Below are 23,074 nucleotides of genomic sequence, written 5' to 3' on the forward strand. Positions count from 1 at the left end.
GAAGAGGTCACTAGGTGACCCAGTGAGCAGACCCAGGGTTCTGTCTTGCTGGGACTCAGCAACCCAGACAGGTTAAGAGAGTGGCAGAAGCTGAGTGGCCTGGCTCCTAAGGCAACTATTACATATTGCCCTGTTGGCATAGCAGGGTTTGGGGTAGGAAGTATCTTACCTGGTGGCTGAAGTTGGGTAAAAGTAGGAGACACCTATCTGTGTCAAGGCTTCACTTCATTTATCAGGATAAAACAAGATAATATACAATTTAGTCTCTATACTATGATAAGGATTTAACAGTGGCAACCACTATCATCACCGTCATCTTGAATAGTACTTTACACTTAATTTCATGTTGCATTCCGAAAGTCTGATAGTTGGTTATAGAATTATAGTAAATTGTATTACAATTGTACTCTGTCCCATGTTGGTCTATGGTAGGGGCTGGATCCTCAGTGGCTTCTCAGAGTTGGAAGAGCCCACGAAGAACCAAGGGTCATATACTCAAGTGAAGGCCAGGCAGGTATCATGCATATGTTAATCAGGGTGGTATAGAATAATAAGGAAGCTGGAGACTATGGGCACCTGGAGAGCATTTACCACACCTAAGGGCAGTGGCTTCCTAACTCTAGCTAATTGTTGCCATGAAAAGTTGTGGGCTCAGAGATTCTAGTTCTTCTGATTATTTACAAAAGACATGAATCCAGATTTAAGATGAAATTTTACAGCTTTTAAAATATGGTAAGCCAAACAAAATATGTCTGTAGACTGTATGGGATCTGTCAGCTGTCAGTCTGGGATACTCTTCTCTAAAGCCGAAATCCCACATATGGCTCTTCTACCCCATGGTCATCCAGTGAAACTCCCCACAGGATGGTCTGATTGTCCTTTCTAAGTCCTACCTCTCTGGTAGTGTGACAAGTCCCCAAAGTTGCAAATCTAGAACAGGGTTGAGTCAATAGGGCTGTACCTGCAGCCACCTGCTACTGCTTACCTGCTGTTTCAACAATAATTGGATTGGACACAGACTCTTGCCCTCCACCCAACATCACCTACACAAGGTCTGAACTCATCTTGAGAAATTGGGGGAGTTAGTGTTCCTCTTGTTTGCACCTTGCTCCTGATGCAAGCTGAGGCTTAACCTTGTAAAACCCATGGAAAAGAGGAGTCAAGGTGAAGCAGGAAACCCCGGGCAATACTAAAATGCAAATACAGGACTGGCTACATGGACTTGCAACTGGTGATGTTCCACAAGCTACATACTCAGAAGGACCTCACCCTTGAGGCCCTTCTTCTCTCCTGGTAGAGAATGCTCTGTTTTTGCTGTCTTGAAATCCTTAGTAATTTTCCAAGAAGGGGGCCTGTGTTTTCATTTTGCACCAAGCCCCACAAATTATGTAAGCTGTCCTGCATAAATGTGATCAGAATTGGAAGCATGCCACTTACGTGGATTTTTTTTTTTTTTTGAAGCTCCTACAACTGGATCAGTTTGTGCTTTTATGTGAGTTGAGGTAATGCCCATGGAAACTAGGGAGCAGGAAAATGTTTCCCTGACCATTATAAAAGATGAGGAGGCTCTCTCCTCCTTTGTGGTGAGTGGAGAGGGTGGGGAGTCAATTTCTTGTGACGTGACCACTTCCTGTAGTTTTTCTTCGTTATCTCAGGTGATGGATCTGTATTAGTTGTTAGGCAAAGGAGATGCAGGTGGGCATGGAATTAATTGTGGGAATAGCTGTTGTTGTTAGCGTTAGAGGAATCTGGAGAAGAGACAACATCCAATGAGTAGGAGATCTGGGAGACTCAATTGTTTTTCCTGATCGTTTCAGGTCAGCAAAACTCCGTTGCTGAGGAATGAGTGTGTGCTGGGCATTAGAACGGCTTTACTGATATATTTTAGTTAACACCAGGAGATCATAACATAGGGCACTGAAAAGCTATTAAATATACCACTGAACCTCTTTTAGAGATTCGTTGGTGCTGGAACCATAATTAATTCCATTTCTATTGCTCCTTTATTCATTGTACATATGGTCTGCTGCAGAGATTTCAACTGCAAGACTTTGGATACAGTGGAAGAGTCTAATAGGGCAAACCTTAAAAATGAAGGCTTTGTCTTCAGACTTTGGCATTAGCCTTTCGGCAAAGGATTCAGAGGCTGAAGCTATGGAACTTGCTTTTAGTAAGAGAGGAAGCAAAACTTAAGGGCATCTATTGGATTAATGCCCCCCCCCCCAAGTCGCAGAGGGTTGCAGATCAAGAAATTTCTCTGTAAGCTTGACAAATTAGATAGGATGGCCAACTAATGATGACTAGAACAACCCATCAATCTAGGGCTCAACCAATAAAAGCAAATGTTTCCCCTAGATAATTACCTTTCACTTCTGCAAACTCTAACACCCAAATCTCTGGGACTAGAATTACATTAACTGGAGAGATGAATTTGGGGGACAAGTGACATCTTAATTATAGCAAATTCTCCTACCCGGGAACATAGGATGTTTCTCAACTGATTCTAAAATTTATGTCCTTTTGTGAAAATTTATGGTCCTCTTTATTTAGTCTTGCATATTTCTTGTTGACTTTGCCTCTGGATATTTCATATTTTTCAATGCTATTTTGAATGTCATCTTTTTTTCATTATATTTTCTAACTAGTTCACCAGTTCTTACTGGTATATTGGAAAGCTATTTTTGCATATTTATTTTATAATTACCCCTGAACTCTCTTATTAATTCTTCTGGTTTTATGTCTTTTTTGGTAACTAATCATGTAATATGCAATATTTAGCATTAATGCTGCAAGTACATTCTCCAGTGTCAGATGCAGAAATCACTAATTGACATCCCATTGAGGCTGGTGCAATAAATCCTGCTCAGTCTGCACACTGTTGGGAGACAATTCCCTATGGGTTTGTATACCAATCGGCCTTGGAAGGTAGAGGTGTCTCTTGCCAAGCAAAGAACACATTTGCTTATAGCCTTGAAAGGTAGAGATAGTATCTCCCTCATGAACAAAGGGAAGGTGTGTTGCTAAGCATCAAAGATTCAGATTATTTAAGTTTAGACCTCTTTTGTAATGTATCTCATTGCATGTGCCAGTGTCCTCTGACCCTCTTCACATCACCTGGTGGGAGCTGGGATTCAGGGAATGGTACAAAATGCTGATACTCTGGCTACTATTACTGTGAATAATAAGTAGTCCTTCATCTCCAACCCAGAAATCTTGTGTTTTCTACTAGCATTTTACCATAAGAGTAATAAAGAATGTAAAAAAGGCCAGTGGCATGTGATAGTTCAGTAAAGGCCTTGGCGAGCAGGTCAACAACATAAGGGAGGACAGAAGAACATGGCTGTGCCAATAGGGTCTATGAAGGGCACTCTATCCCTAGGGGTATCACAGAAAGGTGTTTTTTTTTTTTTTTTTTTTTTTTTTTGAAACAAGATTTAGCCCTACTTCCTGCCTTTTTTAATAGAGTAATTTTGTTGACTTCTCCTCAATCTTGCTAGGGAGAGGCCCAACTGCCATGAGGGGATTTAGGAAAACTTGTTATCTCCTTCTACCTTTTGTTTTTGTGTCCCTTTGTCATTCTCATGGGCCCCCTTTCCCTAGTGAAGCCCTGTTTTCGTGGGCTTCATTAATGATTAGTTACACTCTAGTGTTGATTTACATTGTTGGAGTATTACCTCTTAGAGAACATTCTTTGAATCACACCTGCGTCTTGGGAAGGAATGACTCTTCCATGTGGCAGACATGTACAGCACTTTAGAGCAGCAGAGATATTTGGAAAAGGTATTTCTGATGCCCTTGGCATTGTACTATGTCAGCAGCAACCCTACTGCATTTCTCCAACTGGCAGGGGTGCTGATGGCTGGCTCTTTGGAGCCTCTCCTCACTATAAACAATCCTCAGTATTCTAAAATAAAGTTGCACTAACCTAAAACTGTAAAGAAAATAAATCTAAGTATATGTCACCTTTTAGAGTCTTTTGCAAATCTCCACCTGCTGGGAAACTTCAGATCTTAATTTTCATGCTAAGGGGCTCTTTTCAGAAACTTGTACAACACCTGAAGGAAGAGAGAAATTTTAAGAGAACTTCATGCCAATTAACTTGGCCCATTTTTAAGAAATGGGAATGATTATCTCAGGGATTAATTAGGATTGCTAAAGGTGATGGTGGACTAGAACCTAAATGCTTACATAAATTCTTCTCTCCTGGTACAGAATGAACATATCATGGGCAAAGGGGCAGAGGTTATTAAAGTGAATGAGGTCGTTGCCTTTTACAGGTTGATGGCGCCCTTTCATTTTGCAGCAGCAGGTAAGAGATAGGAGGAGAAATTGTCATTGCCTTCACATTTGGATCATATAGTGTATTCCCTAATGTGATATGAAATATCATCCTAATGAATTAGTCTTAAACACAATGCTTATCAGAGTAATGAAGAGAGTGCCTGGAAGTCCAGTACTGCTCCTGCCAATGACATCAGAAACTGTCCAGGGAGAATAGTTATCATCCAGTGCTTCGTCTCAAAGGATTTAGTGGTCTGAAAGAAGTGGGGAAGAATGAGTTCATACCTTAGTAAGGAATTCCTCTGAAACTGATGACTTTTTAGTTTTGATTATGGAGAAAAAATATTTTTCACTGGTCCCTAAAAGCTTTCAGACTTTTTGTCTTAAAGTGAGGTATTCTAGAACAACCCAGGGACTGGGCTTTTCTAGATGGATGAGACCCTTAAATTTGTACAGTACCTGGGACAGTGTCTGAAGGATAAGCTTGTGAGGCTTTACTTCCTGCTCTTTTCTCCTGCCCTGGGTAAACATTTCAGAAAGTGCTGTTTTGTTTTGTTTTGTTTTGTTTTTACAGTGGCTGTACAGAAGGAGTCATCCTCCATGGGGAGTGCCATCTTTTCCTAGCTTTCTTGACATGTTGGATTGCTTGGAAGTAATGCTGCATGGATCTCTTGCCTACTAACAGAACTGACTTTGTGTGGGTTTCCAGTAGTCAGGCATTGGGCCTTTCCTCAGCCCCAAGAGGTCAATCTCCATTAGTACATATGAATTATATTCTGCTTTCCGGTGACTGTTTTAGGAATAAGTATGTGATAGAATTCTGGCCAATGAGATGTGAAATGTGTGTGTGTGTGTGTGTGTGTGTGTGTGTGTGTGTGTATGGGTGCTTCTGGGAATGTTCTCTTACTCTTTAAAAGAACATCCAAGAAAAGGATGTTCTCCTTAGGCCTTTGGACATTGTTGTGTGAGGACCTGATGCTTGGAGCTGCTGCAGTCATCTTGCCACCATGATAATTGAAGCCTGAAGACAAAGGGGAGCATGCTGAGGATAGCAGAGCCAAAAGATAGAAAGAAACTGGGTTGCCAATAACATGACTGAGCTACTGAATGAAGCTGAATATGCTTTTATTCCAAACTTCATGTTATGTGAGATAAGTGCTGTTATGTGATTTGCTCTCATTTATTCAAAAGTGTCTTCCAATTCATTGAGCTGAAAAGATTCCAAGCTGACATATAGTTATCATCTTTGTCTCCTCTTTTCCCATTTCCTCACCTTACCTTCTTTTATGAAGACTTATTTCTTAATAAACAGTTGACACTTACAAGCTCAGGCATCCACATAGATCCCACAACTGCTGCCCCTCTGAGGACATGAATGTGACTGCGATTCTCCAAACTTTATTTGTGACCTCTTCAATGGCTCTCAAAGAACCTTGAAAGTGACAACCTGGTAAATACCAGAGCCACTCTTTCTTTAGAGTGGAACAAGACATTCATGAAAAGAGTGCTCTTTGTTTTTGTTTTTTTTTTTTTAAAGATTTTATTTATGTATTCATAAGACACAGAGAGAGAGAGAGGCAGAGACACAGGCAGAGGGAGAAGCAGACTCCATCACGGAGCCTGATGTAGGACTCGATCCCGGATCTCCAGGATCACACCCTGGGCCAAAGGCAGCACTAAACCACTGAGCCACCAGGGCTTCCCAAAAGAGTGCTCTTTGGTGGAGCACATCAAGGTGGCCCATTTTCTCTTGTCTACCTATCTGGTCCTCTGACTGGTGACATCTTGTCTCACACTAGGATTCTGCTTGCCTGGGAGAGGGGAGTTGGATCACTGTAAGGATGGGAAGACCTCAAGAATTTTTATCTCCTAGAGCTCTTTGCCTTTTCGTCTCCAAACTGGAAAAACAGGGAAATAAATCCCCACATATTTATGAATTTCTTTTCTTCCCTAGTCTTCACATCTCTAAATATATCAAACATGATAATTTTATGAGCAACCAAGTTATACATAATACATTTTATGTTCTTAAATGTATCAAGTGATTTTAGATTTGCACAGGATGCTAAAAAACAAGAACAGACAGTGCTCAATTTGTAAATTAATTTGGGAGTATAACTTTTTTTTTTTAAGTGGGTTGCTTGAATTCAGAATGCTTTTTCTTATAGAAACAATGGTGGTTGAGTTCCAAATCTGGACCACAAAAGCCCACATATTCCACAGTGTGCTGTAGCCTTCTCGTTTACTAACCATACTAATATAGTTAGCGGTTACTGAGCCTCTCTTAGGTGCCTGACTCTTTACTCCTTCTTTATATGTTATCTCAATGATTTAATTCTCATAACTCCGTGTCAAAGGAAACCAAGCTCAGACAGCTTAAGTAACTTGCCCAAGGGCACACAGCATGTACCTGGTAAAACCAAGACCCTGTGGTCTCTCTGGCCCCAGCATTGGTTGTTTTCACATTCTCCCTGCCCTCCTGATGGGTCTCAATCACCATCTGCATCAATGTTTCTATGGAAAAATGTGTTCCAACTTCCAATTGCAATGCCAAGAGCACATCGTTCAGCTCTGGCAGCTAAAATCCCCCTTTGCCCTTCCAATTTCCCTGTTTTTCTCCTCAATAGCAGAAAGAGAGAGACAGAGGCAGAGACAGACAGATGCAGACAGAGGGAGACAGAGAGACAAACAGAGAGAATGAATCAGTGAGCTAGGTTGGCCCAGAATGAAAGCCTTTTACTGTCATTTGCCAGACAGCCTGTCTCCATCTCTGGCTGTGCCCATCCACTGTCTCCCCAACCCCCACCAGGTAGCTGAGCTAGAGATAATGCAAACACTCCTCACTACATTCCTGCCACTTTTACCACCTGTTTATAGCCCAACTACTGACACAGGTTTGATAAAAGGGTTTGATGACTATTTAAATCCCAGCTTGGACCAGGACTTAACTTTGTAAGTATCCAGTAAAATGTGCCTTTAAAACAGTGAGATTGGGATCCCTGAGTGGCTCAGTGGTTTAGCACCTGCCTTCGGCCCAGGGCGTGATCCTGGAGACCCGGGATGGAGTCCCATGTCCCGGCATGGAGCCTGCTTCTGCCTCTGCCTGTGTCTCTGCCTCTCTCTCTCTGTCTCTCATGAATAAATAAATACAATCTTTAAAAAATATATATATATATAAAATAAAACAGCAAGATTTCTGCCCACCCCTCTCCTGGAGCTGGTATCTCACTTGGAAAGGCCCATCATAACCTTCCTTACACCTCATCTCCCGTCTCTAGACCTGCCATTCCTCCTCCCACCAGGTTAATCTCTTCTTCCCTTAATGCTTCAGAAAGTGTCAAGAATCTTGTAAAATCAGCCAAGCTGTCTCAATGCCTCCTGTTGGCTTGCATCTCACCCAACATACTATCACCTTATTTATTTCTTATTTGAAAAAAGCTTCTAGTCAAGTCTCATAGTTTCCTTTGATAGTAAGTTCCAGCCCACCCCTTTTCTTTAAGAGCAAGTCCTAATTTATTCTGCTATCCTGTAATTATCTTCTCATGCATCCTTTACTGCTACCAGGAAGACCTTAAACTACCCTTCTTGCCTGTGGTTACTATTAATATTACATTGAGGATTCATAATTTAGTTTGTGGAATATTTTGGACCTCTGTTCCTTTGCCTTTCATTTCCTGGATTTCTCCTAATTTCACTGTTCTTCAGTGCTCCTACCCAAGGGGAAAAAGAAGTCAGGGAAAAGACTTAACACAACGCCTATACCAGGGGATGTTGTTGCCACCAACTGGCTAAGAGGAGGTGTCTTCATTCTTTATGGACACTCATTCTCCATGGATTCTCAATTCTTCATTTTCACAGATAAGGAGGAGTTGGCTTAGTGTAAATGACATGAAAAACGAAATAGAAAAACATTATCAAAATAACTGACACTGAAAATTTACACAATCCAATGAGTTCTTGGCTAAGAAATTAGCCAGGATTTTTAGGAAATAAAGAATGATTTAAAATTATTGCCAATATGAGTGAAAAGTGTTCCCTTTGGGAGCTAAGCATCCATGGTCTCTGAAGACCTTCACTGCCATTAGTTGATTAATTAATTCATTAACACCTCGTAGAGCACAGGATATTGACTCCATATGGCACTGAGCAGGCAGTTTGATTTCTTTAGAAAAAATTTCTCTTATACGAAAGCACAGAAATAGTAAATAATTAAGCTCTAAGCTGCCTCGTTGTGATCTTTTATTGATCAAGGCAGAGATTTGAGAGGAGGCAAGCTTCAGGCACTCACTCCAACCAGACTTTATTTGCCCCATGATGACATGTTACCGTGAGACGCTTGTTCTTGTTATAAAGCCTTTAAGGAAGAAAACAAGCCCACAACATGTTTATGGCTTGCGTTCCTTCTGTCTGAGGTTAATCGCCCCAGTCTTGAAGACTGAACCATTTTCTGGTGGACTCCCAAGGGGCCTAAGGAAGTACTATGACAAGTGTGCTGCCTGCTGCCTTCTGAGTCCTGGCTTCATTAAGCTGAGTTTTAATACTTTTTTTTCCTAATAAAGCTATTAGGACAATGACTTACGATTGTGAAGTTCAGTGAGACCTCCAGGGCGTGAAGGTGGGGGCTGAGCTTGGATCAATGGCAGAGAAAGTGGTCTGAGCCATTCTGCTGGTGGGATTTTGCTGCTTCCCTCCAAAGGGCACTGTGCTGTCCTCCATCCCTGCTCACCAGCCATAAGCCAGTCGACTACCCCCTTGTCCAAGGTGTGCAGGTGGATCTGGGTGGGAGGGAGAGCCACTGAGGTTGGATCAGCAGCTATCTCAGTGTCCCAAACATTTCTTCCTCTTTCTGTTCCCTGCCTCCTATGTGTTCCTCCAGGATCTACCTTCCTCCTCTCCTTCACTCCTCAGCAAAACTCCTGAAGGAATTAATTGCACCTGCCGTCCAAACCTCTCTCAGCTCCCTCCCACTTCCTGTCAGGGCTTTTCTGCCTCCCTTGTAGCTGCTTGGTGATGAAGTTCATCTCACTACTGTGGGGGGTAAGTGATGTACCTTCCTGCTGGGAGGCTTTTTTTTTTTTTTTTTTTAAGATTTTATTCATTTATTCATGAGACACACAGGGAGAGAGAGGCAGGGACACAGGCAGAGGGAGAAGCAGGCTCCATGCAGGGAGCCTGACGCAGGACTCGATCCAGGGTCCCCAGGATCACGCCCTGGGCCCAAGGCAGCACTAAACCACTGAGCCACCAGGGATCCCTTTTGTGACAACTCTTGATGATGTTTTCCTACTTATTCCTTGTGACAGTCATGAAGATGCAGCATTCAGATCCCCTCTGAGGAAGGACTTACTGCCTAAGTGAGGCTCCCTCAGGATTCGTTACATCTTTGGGCCAAGGTCTCACTCACTCTTCTCAGGTGGCCCCTGGCCAATGACTGACCAAGGCTGTGGTGTAAGGGCCTAGACACTTCCCTCCAGCATGGAAGTCTCCAGCATGAATATTTGCCCCGGAGCTCCCCATGGTCCAGATTGGCGGAGGCTTACTAGGGTCTGCATCAGTCTGACCCTTTCCCCACCTAAACCTGCTTCTTTCCTTTTCCTTTCACAGCTGTTGCTCTCAGCAAAATTTCTGCTCTCCCTTGTCTCTGTGTTTGTTTCCTGGAGGACCCAAGTGACATATTCCTTATACTCCTTTGTTGTCATTACTTTTTACCAGCTTCTTAAATGATAGTGTTTCAAAGGTGTTGGTCTAGGCCTTCTTCTCTCAACTTCTCCATTGTTTTGGGGTCATTGGCTCATTCTCCTCTGTGTCTTTCTCTTTCCTCCCAACACTAGTAGAAAAATCTAAATCTCTCAGGTCATATTTCTCCTCAATCTTTAAGTCTGTGTATATCTGCTTTAGCTGATATCTTGCAGGCATCTTAACCTTAACGTGAGTTAAGAAGAACTCATCAACCCTAAACCCTATCTCCTGGCAAAAAAAAAAAAAAAAAAAAAAGACTGGTCCTTTCATATTTTCTGTCTTGGGAAGTAGCTCCTAAGTGTGGATTAAATCTCTGTGCCAGAAGCCTTGGTGCTATTCTTGATTGCTCTGTTGTCTTGCCACCCACAGACCCTCTCTAGATCCCCCAGGACCTGCCATATGACTGCTGTCTCTATTTCTGTTGGAGCTGCCTTTATGCTGGCTGGTATCATTGCAACTGCCTCCTGATGAGTCTTTCTGTCCTGAATCCTACCACATTCACTCCATCCTTGAACTTGTTGTCAGAGTGATCTTAAATTGCAAACCTGGTATCCTTCCCCTGATCAGCCCCTTGTGATAGCTATCCTCCCACCCCTTAAGATAAATCCAAACATCTCAAAATGATTTGGGGAAAAGGATGTCGAAGAACAGACCTTGGAACAACAGCATCAGCATTACCTGGGAATTTATTAGAAATGCAAATTCTCGAGCCCAAGCTCAGACCTACTGAATCTGAAATTCTGGGGGTAGGGTCCAGCCATCTATTTAATAAGCTCTTCAGGAGAGGCACACTACAGTGTGAGTATCAGTGGCTTAGAAAGTCACCCACATTTCTAGTTTTCTCATTTGTCTGCGTATCCTCTCCCCCTCTGCTTTGATCAAACTGAACAACTTGTCTGCTTAACATGAGGCTTCCTCCGCTAACTCCTGATTCATCTTCAAGAATCAATGCATGCGTCACTTCCTCCAGGAAGCCTTCCCTGACACTTCGCTAGCTGAGTTAGGAACCCTTCTTCAGTACTCTCGCAGTTGCCTGTGCTCTACTCTATCATAGCCCTTATCTTATTTTGTTATAATTGCCTTTTTACCAGGCTGCATCTCCCACTAGACTGTGAGCTTGTTCAGAAGAGAGATTGCCTTTCATCTCTCACTCTCCAGGGCCTGGCTCAGTGCCGGACCCAGAGAAGGGGCACAGGAATGATGTCCTGATAGAAGAATATCAAACTCCAGCCTTTAGTGGGGTTGCTGGGCTGGAGTGACACTGTCAGCTGCCTGAAGCAGGTGTATTCCTGCATCCTCATGTGCCTGTGGACATCTGCCCTAAAACAGTGGAACTAGATTTTGATCTCCTCCTACTTGTTTCATTTTAGCCCTGGGGAGCTGGTTGCTGGTGTGTGCTAATTGGATGATGGCATTGGGTTTAACTGGCCTTGTAAATGTGTGCATAGGCAGTGAGCAGAGCATAGTTCAAACAGAATCATCCTGGAAATGCTTTGATTTTCCCAGCTCAGCAGTCTGACCCTGTACTCCTGGGAACTTGGCATAACTCTGCCATGATGTTGGTAAGGGCCTGCCTTAGGGGTCAGCTCTGTAATGGAGGCCACTGCTGCTGCTGCTGCATCTTCTCCCAGTGTTTAATCCTGCGAGGACTTAATGTGACCAGTTTTGTAGTGGGCATCATCCAAATTAGTCACTTGGTCATCAAGTGTTCCAGGTGCAAGCCTTTGTGAATGAGTCACTTCACTAGTGGTTCCAATTTGAAAGCACTAAGCATTAGGCATGCAGCTTGAAATGCATCGGTCAGAGTAGGAGGCTGAGGGCAGCACTGGCCTCCTTAGGCAATCGGGGAGCCCAAAGAAACAATTGTCCATGTTGCAGATGCAGATAAAGAAACAGAGCAGAGAAAGGTTACTTCCTGGTCTGAAAAGAGTGATGCCTCTCCGGTCCCCTCCTTCCCATTGTGGCAGCTCCCTCCACTTCCAGCAGTAGGAAAAGGAGGTCCAGGAGATGGACTGGGAAAGATATAAGCTTGATGGAGCAGCTTTGAGGATGTTGAAACTTTGTGAGCTGAATCCTCACACTGTATCCATCAATGGGATAGCATTTTCCCATCAGTCACTCCTCAGGCCAAATGCATCACTTTAAGGCAGTGGTCCTTAATCTATTTTGGGGGATCAGGGACCCTTTTGAGAATCCAAGAAAATAATGGTTATTCTTCCAAGAAAAAGGAAGTGTTTCCCATAGGTACATATTTGTCAGTCTCATCTCAGATGGTTTGTGAAATCCCCAAGGTTTGTCCTTTAACCTGTAGGAGCCTATGGACCACCAATAAGGAACCCCTATTGTTCTTGTTTCTGGTCTCTTTGTACCCAAATCCCATCCTCTGTAGGCTTTGTCCCTGAAGCCCCAGGCAGAATTGCTCCCTTCTTAGTGCTCACATGGCCCATAGCCCTTGCTGCACAGCCAAGCACAATAGGTTATATGACCAAAGTCTCCAGAGCCTGTCTGACCCAGTTGCTACCTCCAGAGCCTGTCTACCCAGTTGCTACCCTCATTTATTTCCTTTGTGACCTGGTGGTCTGATTAAGGAGACATGCCAAGCCTCAGCTTCCTTGCTGGTGAAGTGAGTGTGATCACAGGATCTGGCCCACAGTGTTGCTGTGAGAAATCAGTAAGAGCCTGCATGTCAGGGCCATATGCAGAGATGGACACTGAGGAGAATGCAGGGACAGAGCCTTTTGCTGTCTGTATCCCTGCTGCCTGGCACAGGGTCTGCGCATAGTAGATCTTCCATTAACAATGGTTAAAGAGGAGAAGGAATGACTAGGCTAAGATAGAGATACATCACACCTGTGGAAGTTGGCCAACTGTGACCAGGCTAGTGGCAGCAAAAGGGGAGTAGCTTTGCCTTTAGTGTTCCCATCCTGCTTAGGCTCCTGGATTTCCCCCAAAGTTGGAGAGCTGGGCACTCAACCTCAGACCTGGCAGGTATGGATTACATTAGTTATGTGAAAAATGAAACATGGTCAGATGCTGGCTATGGAGTCAGAACTGGGTTCAAAACTAGCTTCTGACACCCATCAGACTTTTGGCAAACAATCTTTCAGGGTCTTAGTTTCTTCCAAGAGAAAAGTAGGACTAGCAACACCTATCTCCTAAGACTCTTGTGCAGATCAGATTAAGTCAGGTATATAAAATGTTTAGCACACAGAAGATGCTGAAGAAGTAGAAATTGCAGTCATTGTATACTGGAAGGCTGAACAAATGTGAGTTCTGAAAATCAGTATGTCATTGTTCTTTTGGAGGTTAGGCCTAGCCTGGCCCTAGACACAGAGGCAGGGGAAGTGCCTGATATCAGACTCTAAGTTGAAACTACTTGAATTCAAATCCTAGCTTTACCACTTACTAGCTGTGTGGCCTTGAATAAGTCAATAAGCCTCTCTGAAACCCAGTTTTGTCACCTGTGAAGTGAAAATAATGCTACCTACCACACAGACTTGCTTTTATTGTGAAGATCAAGTGAGAGTTTGTATAAATTGCGTTTAGTGTGGTATGTGGCAGTGCATTACCAGTGCTCAGTAAGTGGTAGCTTTATTATCATTATTGTCTGAGGGAGGGCAAGAAGGGCATCCACACCCTGACCCCTACCTTACCCTGGCGGAGCTCACCAAGTGATAAAGGTCAGCCTTAGCTTTTTGAGGGATTGTTTTGTTTTTGCTCTAGTGCTATATTTAGACAATGTAATGGCACCTATAGGTGGCCCGGCCTAGGTTGGGACAGGAGAAAGACTAAGGCCCCGTAGACTCCAGGGGCCATGGAATCCCCAGATAATTTCCAGTAGCATGCTGCTTAGAGCTTCCTCTGTTGGAGACACTCTCCATACATTTCCTGGACAACTGGTTTCTCCCCTCCCCAGCCCCTGGAGTCCCTTCCAGCTGAGGGTTCCAGGAACATGTCCACACTGTCTCAGGTAGGAGAAGGCCATCTCAGGCTACCTGAGGTGGAGGCTATGTGGATCCAGCACTCTAGACAGCCCAGCTCCTCCAGGAGAGCCCCCTGGGCCTGGGGAGGCTGTTGAGCTTCGTTCATATTCATCATCACTTGGAGCTGCACCTTTTCTCCAGGCTGTGTGGGGATGTGCATTACCATGGAAACGCTAGAGGTGAAATCACTCAAGTGTTGGCAAGCGGAGTTTCTCTCTGGAGCTTGGAAAAATGGAGAGCAGGCTCACCGTGTCACAGAAAGGAAAGATGCCCTTAAAACAACCCAAACATTCTCAATTCCATTTGGGGACTTTCCCTTTAAATAAAGACTGAACAATAAATGAGAGAAAAATGTTTTCAGTTTCTAGATCGGCTGCCCCAGAGAGTCCGTTTGCAATGGACATGCCAATCCTTTCTGGCTTTCCTAATCTGCTGTCTCTTGTAGAGTGGATAACACATTCTGTCTGGAAAGAAATGGGGTGACGTCTCGGAGTTGATATTTTAAATTGATGAAGCTGGAGTCTAGAAGTGTAGGTCCTCGTGCCTGTTGGCCATTTCTGGTCCTTCGCCTGAGTTTTGGACACCGGGACACATTTTCTAAATGAGGATCTGATAGGCTCCTGGAGGCTAAGGTCACTGAGGATGTTTGTTTATCTTGGGTGGGGGTTGGGGGCGGTTTCCAAGATAGCTGTGCCCGTGTCTGCTCCCAAAACATCCTGCCAGACTTTTGAGGGCTCTACACCAGTTCCTGGGAGCTGCTGTGGGCAGTAAGAGACCACACAGCTGTGATTGCCTGGACTGATGCAGGGGAGGAGAAGCAGGATATGGGAGAGTGCCGGTGGTGCTGGGGAGGCCACTAGGCACTAGGATAGCTCTGGGAGGCTTTGGCTAATTGGGGGGTCTAAGCATGTCCATGGCTTATAGGAGGCCATCAGTGGCAACTGCTTGAATCTAACTCAGACTCAGAGTTACAGGATTCTTTCTTGTCTATTTTCCTCCTTTGGGTAAAAACAGCACTGACGATACTTCCTCTCCCTCCAGCAAGGAAAGTTTTGAACACATTGTGTAAAAGCTTGGCTTCATTCACTCAACAGACAAATATTCACTGAATGCTTGTCATGTGTCAGGCACTATGGTAGGGCCTGAGGATATAGCCTTCTTAGAAATAGTTATGGACCAATTATGGGTGGTGGAATGAATACATGGTCACAGAAGATACTGTTTTTTTTTTTTTAAGCTAAAGACCAGTGTTTTCAGAAAATGACTCTATTGTAACAGTTCTGACTTTTCTGTTTTTATCAGAGACTTTGATTTTTATGTTAAAGGAGGTTAAGACAGAGTCAGACAGACAGACAGACAAACACACAAACACACACAACTCTAATTGGCCTTGAAACTAAGGTCAGTATTTCATTTTGCCAGATGGGAAAAGACAGGCCAATTGAAATGTAATCTAATCTATTCCATTCTGTGCTATTAAGATTACCCTTAACTTCTCTGTGCCTTAGTTAAACGTTGGTCAGAACAGAAAGAGTATCCTATGTGTCAGAGGTCCTAACACAGAAAGAGCCAAGGCTTGGAGATGTTGGTATATGGTGCCTCTCCTGGTATCTGATTTAGGGCTACCTGTAGCACAGCTCCAGGGGGTGGGTGTCACTTACCTCAATTACATTGTGGATGGTGCTTCTGGAGCTGTGCAACTAGACAGCCCTAGTGCAGGTGGCTCTGTAGGGTGGTGTTTGGATGTAAGTGGGGACTAAACTCTAGAAGGCAGGCAGGAGAAGGAGATGTGCTCCAAGGGGACTTAGGAGGTCCCAAGTGAGTTGGTGCAGGCAGAGTAGTGTGCCATTGATATGCCAGACATTAAGGTGACAAACAGAGTGAAGATAGATAGGAACTGACAGGGAGAATGAGCAAGACTCATGGGGATATGACCAGTCCCTTTGGGAGGCTTCTAGAAAAGCCTCAAACTAGAGATGTCTGAAGTGCTACCACTTTTTGGGTGAGGGCTGTTGGTCTACAGTCTCGGGGACAAACCTGTAAAATGGCCATCTGTATGATTCACTATTAGTGGCACCCTGGGTCATATGGGCTTCCCATTTGGTATAGAGTTCTCAGGAGGAATTGTTTTAGAAAAGAACACTTGTTTCCTTATTGAGGGCCTCAGGCAGAGAACTGAGAACATATGAGAGGACCAGAAATAACAGGTGAACTCTGCCTCCGCTGAGCTGCTTGGCTTCTCTCTGCTTCTAGCAGAGGCTGGCAAAGACTCAGCCTTACTATTTCCTCTTCTTCCTGGGCACACACCTAGATTACATTTCCCAGCCTCCCTTGCAGTTAAGTGTAACTATGAGACTGAGTTCCTACAAATGGAATGTGAACCGAAGTGATGTGTACCATTTCCAGGCCTGGCAAAAAACATCCCGAGTACAATCTCCACGATCTTTCCCTTTCTGCTGGCTACATGTAGACGAGTGTGGTGACCTTAGATGACATGTATTGAAGGCAAAGAGGCACAAAATGGAAACAGCCAGAGTCCCTAAATCAACACGAAAAGGAGACCTGCTTGTCAATTGGGGTCATCCATTTAGGACTTTACACAAGAAATAGGTCTATCAGGTCTGAACCATCATACATGTTTGGGCTTGTTAGTTGCAGCAGCAAGCAGTTAGCACTGAGTTTTCCCCACAGTCAGGTTTGACTATCTGGAATCAAGAGTCTACTTCTAGTCCAATCAGGTGTGGTAAAAGGATCATGTGGAACAAACTGTGGTTATCTCTGTTTAACAAATGGCCTAAGGCTTCTGTCAGCAGAGGCTTCCATTGGGAAATATTTCTCAGAAGGGAACTGTGAGCATGGCAGCTACCTTGACTTGCTGCCTAAGGCTGCTAGGAAAGGAGCCCAACAGAACACTAGATAACCAAAATCTACCTTCTAGCAACTTCCCCTCTTATTCTCAGCAATAGATTACTCCATCCTCTGTTGTCATATTTCCACAGGTTCTCTTCTGATTTTGCTCCTTTAATGGCATGGTTCCTAAAGCAGGGGCTTTGGAGTTATACAGACATCAGCTCAAAATCAACAATCTCCACATACTGGTCTTGGGATCATGAACACATTCTCCCTGAATCCTAACTTTGTCATCAGTGAAATGGAGATATAGGTACTTTGAGGGTTGTTGTGAATATTGAATAAGATCCTGTGTCTGAAGCACCTGACGTTGTGCCTGGCACAGTAGGCTCCTACTCAGCAGTAGCTGTGATTTTGTTGTGTTTGATGTAATGATTTCAGACTTTATTATCCTGGTTAGTGGCTCTTAAGGTGTTGAGGTTGGTTCAAATCCCATGGAACTTGAATCTGAATACAGTTCTGTAGTTAGCCTACAACTGACAGCAGCTCAGGGGACCATTGCTTCTTGTGATATGGGTACCATATTCACACTCCTTCCCACTGGTTAGCAGGTCCATCAAGTCGTTGGTCATGGAGCTTTCTTTTTCTCAGCTCATGACAGTGGCATTGTATTACCACACTGAGATACACTTAAGACATCACTCTTGGATGTGAGGGTGATCTGGTTGTGACATCTGTCACCCCATTGATCACCAGGGCTGATTGGGCTGATCTGGCAGTCTAGGCAAGTGGTCCCTTCCTCCCTTACCACCCCATGTGCCTCCCTTTTGAAGCTATGTGCTTACTCGAAGAGGACGGCCTTCCTGATAGAGGACTGTTCTTTGGTCAAGGGTATATGAATAGCTGCGCTCCCTTTCTAGAATTTAGAGTTTCTGAACAAACTCTCAAGGTCCATTTGTAGGGGAACATAAGGTTTTATTATATTATTTTTAAAAAAGACATCACCTTTATCTTGGGCTTTGATGTCTCAGGGCAGCTGCCATGGCATTGCCAATTGTGAGATATTTTTGGGAGCCTGCCTGGCATATTCTAGAGGATCTTCAAAAGGATTTTATAGAACAATATTCTTCACCTTTCTTGAATCATGGGTCTTCTGGAGAATTTGATGAAAGTCTGGATCTTCTCTCTAGACATATATCTACATGCACATAAATACTGTTTTGCCTGCTATTTGGGAGGCCTCCAAGGAGAGTCAGCTCTTGGCTGGCAAGCGGTTGGGAACATGCCTGCCATTTTGGGGGAGCTGTGGAATCTTCCTGGAGAGGGAGCTCCAGGCAGCCTTCTCTCCGGTGACCTCAGCAAAGTGGGAACGATCCAAGCACTTTTCTCATCAAGCTCAAATCAGCTGTGTGAAACCTCAGAGGGGCCCTCTCCACATCCTCCTCGGCATCTCAGTCTGAACAATCCTATTGGTTCTGAACGTTAATCAGTGTCATCAGGAGTCTGCTGCTGTTACGTGGCACTTAATTGGCTCTTTGGAGGAAAGTGAGTCACCATCTAGGAGAGTAGGCTGCGGGGCAGAAATGCACAGAGGAAAAGGAAAATGAAACTGCACACAGAAAAGATCAAGTGTGCCCTTAGTGCTTCTCTAAGACCGCAACCTGAGAGGAGCTTGCTTTTGCTGATGGGGCTTAAAGAGGTTTTCCTAAGCACAGAGACAAAGGACGCCTCCTCCTCCTCCCTGTCTTTGTTTCTCTCCCTCCTTTTCTGCATGTGGAACCACATCTAGTGGAGGGGGAAGGGGACAGGTTATCCACTTGACTGTCAGAGCTGATCACTGCTGACCTTATCAAAACAGAATCAATGCACTCTCTTCCCAGCAGCCCAGAAAAACCACAAGGAGTTTGAACCAAAGCAATTTGAAGTGCAGAATCGTAGGAAGCAGAAGACAGCCTGTAAGCTGTTGGGTGTCGGAATCTTCCCATGCCCTTCCTCAGAGTCAGGTGAGAGCAGTAACCTTGCTAGAATTCTGGTGCAGAATGGGCACCTGATGAGGGGAATAATGCCTTTATGACCCAAGTCCAGTCCTGGCTGGCTCTCTGTGCCAGAGGAGGTACAGAGTACCTCTGGAAGGTTCAGAGTACCACCTGTCAGGAAGGATGCCTGTGGAGCTGGGGGCTAGAATCCAGGACAGGGAAGTCAGCCCTCCCAGGACCCTTCAGCAGGCTCTTGGGAAGGCCCTCTCCTGGTCTGGCCCCAGAGTGGAGGTTTACAGGCCTTAGCTATACCCTTAGAAAAGTCCTGCCATGGCACTGATTTAGTGCCAAGTGGCCTTCATGATGCCACCACCTTTCTTCTCCTCTTGTTTCTTTATTCCTCTTTATATTTTCTCCAGATATGCTATTCCTTTTCTTTCTCCACTTTGTCTCCCCCCCACCTCTCAGGAGGGAGAAGACCAATAGAAGGAATGAAGGAGACAACCATTTTGGGTGGAAGGAAAGGGGAGTTAGATGAGGTCACCTGGAGCCCAGCAGAAGTATCTACCTTCCCATAGAACACATGATCTCCATCTGTGCCTAGTTTTGGATTGCGGTTGGGGAGCCCAGATCCTTCACAGCATCAGAGGTGAAGGATCTTCCCTGGTGTCAGTGGAACCTGAACGAGATGTCTTCCATCCATTCTCTGGCTTTCTCAGCCCCTCTGAAAACCAACCAATGTCATAAGTATATTCCATCAAGACAACTTCCTAAATGTGTCTCCATCTCCTATCTTGGTCATAACTTCCATCTCAGAGCTCATAGTAGTTGGTGCCAATGTGGCTCAGGTGCTCAGAATTGGCAGAGCCATCAGGCATCCTAATCATACTTTACTATAGTTTCCCAACTAATCTTTCCCCCTCAGCAGAGAGGAACTTGAGTGCAATGATTGGTCTGATTCATCATTGAGTCTCTAGAGCCTATCCCAGAGTACACAGAGTAGTGTTCAGGGATTGGCATCTCTGTGCTCATCATGAAGGCAGGCCACCTTCACCCAGAGGTTACGCTGACCGCCATGTAGAGACATCACAGTCAGTCCTTGTGTGGCTTTATAGCTTTGTTGTTGAGCAAGAACATGGTCAACAGAGCTGACCACTGGCTTCCCTATACTTAAGCAATGTCATGTCTTTGCATGTCTGGTGCCCTTTGCTTGGAATGTATCCTTCCCCAGGCAGAATTAATTGATCTCTTTTCTGAACTCCCAAAGGACTTTATACTCTGTTTGCTTTTAATAGCACTGATCGCATTGTGCTATTACTGGTTGTTTGCATGGCTGTCTTCTCCTATGCAGGCATTCATCTACCCCAAGTTACTTGGCAGGCCATCTTTTCCAGGTGTGGGGATACATGAGGGACAGTGCAGGCAGGGCTCTGGCTCTCATGGAGCCAAATGGGAGGGTGAATAGCCTAGACAATGGCAGGCATGGAGTAGGTTCACATCAAACGTTCATTGAATGGAATTGGAGATGTGGTATCTGTCCAGAGAGGCTGGGCAGGGAAAGAGGCCAGAAACAGGAGATGGAGACACATTAAGGAAGTTGATTTCTTACTGTTATCATTCAGAGAACTGGGAGGGGAGAAAAGTGAGCAGAAACAAATCTTGTGGGCTGCAGGGGGGTGGGGGTGGGGTGGGGCAGTTGGGGCTGGAGTAGAGGGTGCAGCACATTAGCAGCAGATAGCAGATTAGATGCTGCAAGGACAGCCTTAATGAGGAGACTGCCCTCCACAGGGCTCATCCCAAAGTGTGGCTGCAAGTGTTCTTCCAGCTGTTTACATCTGCCATCACTGTGGATGGACACAGGTCAGGAGATGCTGGGGGAGGGGGTGTGTCATCAGGAGAATGTGCAAGGAAGCAGCAGTGGCAGGTGAGCCCTAGTGCTGACTGTATTAATTGACAGGAGTGTAATGCACCTGATTTTTTAAAATCACATGGGTTAATGGAGGGAAAGCAAGGATGAAGCATCCCAGGTTTGTATTCTTCCCATCTAAGGAAGGAGAAAGTAGGGTGGGGGGCAGAAGGGAGCCCCTGGGGTCTTCAGCATGCAGAGTGAGGCTCCCAGCTCCTCATGCAGCTTAACATGCCCCAGTGGAGGCGAGGCCGCCAGCATGCCAGCTGTCGGGATTTCCCACAGAGCAGCAGGGAGCCAACCCCTTTGGAGCAGAGGAGCCCGATCTTTCTTCCCGGTGAATCCCTTCCCGCACAACTGGGCTTCGTGGGCCTGGGCATCCTGCGAAATTCCCCGAGCCCCAGAACCCCATCACCCGGTGGGTAGGGAGCAGACACCAACACGGCAGCACCAACCACAGATGGCCGCAGCTTCTAAATAAGCATTTCATTAGTTTGGAACCCAGGGAAATACTCGGTTCAAGTTATAGGGAGAAATAAATGAGTAAGGAGAGCCTGATTTTAAATCCTGCTAGTTATGTTCAGCACGTCCATAAAAATAAGCAGAGCTCTCTTTTTAAAGGGGCCACTGTTAATTAGCTGCTGCGGCGCCCATTCGAGCATTTTGTCTAGTTATAACGTGGTTATGCCGTGCTAGGGAAGATGCTTACGGTTCCACATATCCTTTTTATGCCTACTCCTGTCATGCTGAAATTGGCTCCCTCACTCTGTAACTGTGCTTTATGTAGGAGCTGAACGGGAATAGTGTTACTTGTGTTTATACTTGCTGCCTGCCCTGGAAGGCCAATTATTCCTCATTCCTCCTTCCTGAGGTTGGTGCTCAATTCCGATTGGAGTAGACACTTGATTCCATTTCCACAAGCTGTGTGTTCTATTTCTCTTTTTCTTTCCCTACTAAGTAATGCTTGGGAGTGCTTTTTGTGTCCTCTGTCTAACCCCCGATGGCTTGCACCCAGTTCTTCATCTTTCCATGGGAATAGCAGGAGTCCTGGTGCCCACTCCCCTGAGACCAGGCACCCAGTGTCCCCTTAGCTCCCCTGACGGGCTTGTCCTGCTCAAGGAGGGGTTTAGATTGTGATTCAGCAGACCTTCTGAATGCCACTGTGGTAAGATATTTTCGCAGGTAACAGGTGATATGTGGGGCACCTTCCTGATACCGTGCAGACGGGGACAAAGGGTTTTGTTGTGGGGAGAAATGATGGCCACACATCTCCCAGGCTTCTTTAGGTGATCGTTGGCTTGGGCTAATGTTAGGTGTGAGACCAGGTGACCTTAAAAAAACCTTTAAAAAAGCTGAAGGGCTTCTTATTTCTAGACTGATTCTGAGGGCAAAGATTCCTGGTTTCTGAGTAGGTCTGGTTGGTTTGGATATTCTGAGATGCCCTTGGCAAGACCTGGTGATCCTCATTAATATAATAGCTACTGCTGTTTGAGTACCTACTGAGTGTAAGCTCTGATCTAGTGATTTGCCATCTTGGCATCATTTAATTTTTGTCACAGTACTATGTGGTAGTTAGTATTCCCATCAGCTGGATAAGGAAACTGAGACTCAAGAGGTTAATAAAGAGTCCCAGATTTCACATTTGGTAAGTCTGAGAGTTGGGTTTCAGGTGGCCTTTTCACTCTCATTCTATCTTTCCACCACACGTCACTATCCTGTAGAAATCTAAGAATCCAAGCTAAGCAATTCCCTAGAGCAGCACCATCTGTTAGAAAGCTTTCCACGATGACAGAAAACTCCTAGTCTGCTTTGTCCAATATGATAACCATTAACCACTTGAAATGTGGCTAGTGTGACAGAACTGAGTTTTGAATTTTATTTATTTAAATTCATCTAAATTTAAATAGCTCGCATGGGTAGCAGTTACCATATTGGACAGTGCAGTGCTAGAGCTTATGTTTTGCTGGTGCAAATGCTCAAGGATACCCCAGGAGCTCATAACGGATGGCCCCCACTCAAGTGCCTCCTACTCTCCCCCACATATGAACATACACTTAGTGGCTACCTTCCCATATATTTCTGAAGCAAACTGTATGTGGGATGTTACCTTCTACTCCTTGTGACCAGGGCCCTGGGGGTTTGGCTGGACAAAGGACTGGTAGTTTCTTATAGTTTCTTTTTCCAGCTTCCCTTTAACTTTTGGTTTCTGAGTTTCAGTCTCTGTCTCTACAGTTTCCTATTTGGTTCTGCCTGTAGCTATGATTGACCATCCTGTTAGCCCTCTACAAGTAGCTGGTACTTGGGTCACAGGCTTTTTACACATTCTTGGCAGTTTGGGC

The 23,074-nt window shown here is 44.8% G+C and overlaps 1 long non-coding RNA gene across 35 annotated transcripts in view; it reads left to right on the top strand.

Annotated features, from left to right (window-relative positions):
* Positions 1–23,074, top strand: part of LOC144293854 (uncharacterized) — a 441,703-nt gene that overhangs the window by 86,191 nt on the left and 332,438 nt on the right. The window contains exon 6 of one of the 35 annotated variants that reach the window (XR_013361225.1): positions 4,856–5,697. The exons of the other annotated variants lie outside the window; for them this stretch is intronic. This is a non-coding gene — a long non-coding RNA (uncharacterized LOC144293854). Of the gene's footprint in view, positions 1–4,855; positions 5,698–23,074 lie in introns of those variants that run through there. 35 annotated transcript variants of the gene reach the window in all.

Source organism: Canis aureus, chromosome 22, assembly GCF_053574225.1.
Source record: "Canis aureus isolate CA01 chromosome 22, VMU_Caureus_v.1.0, whole genome shotgun sequence".
Classification (NCBI taxonomy): domain Eukaryota; kingdom Metazoa; phylum Chordata; class Mammalia; order Carnivora; family Canidae; genus Canis; species Canis aureus.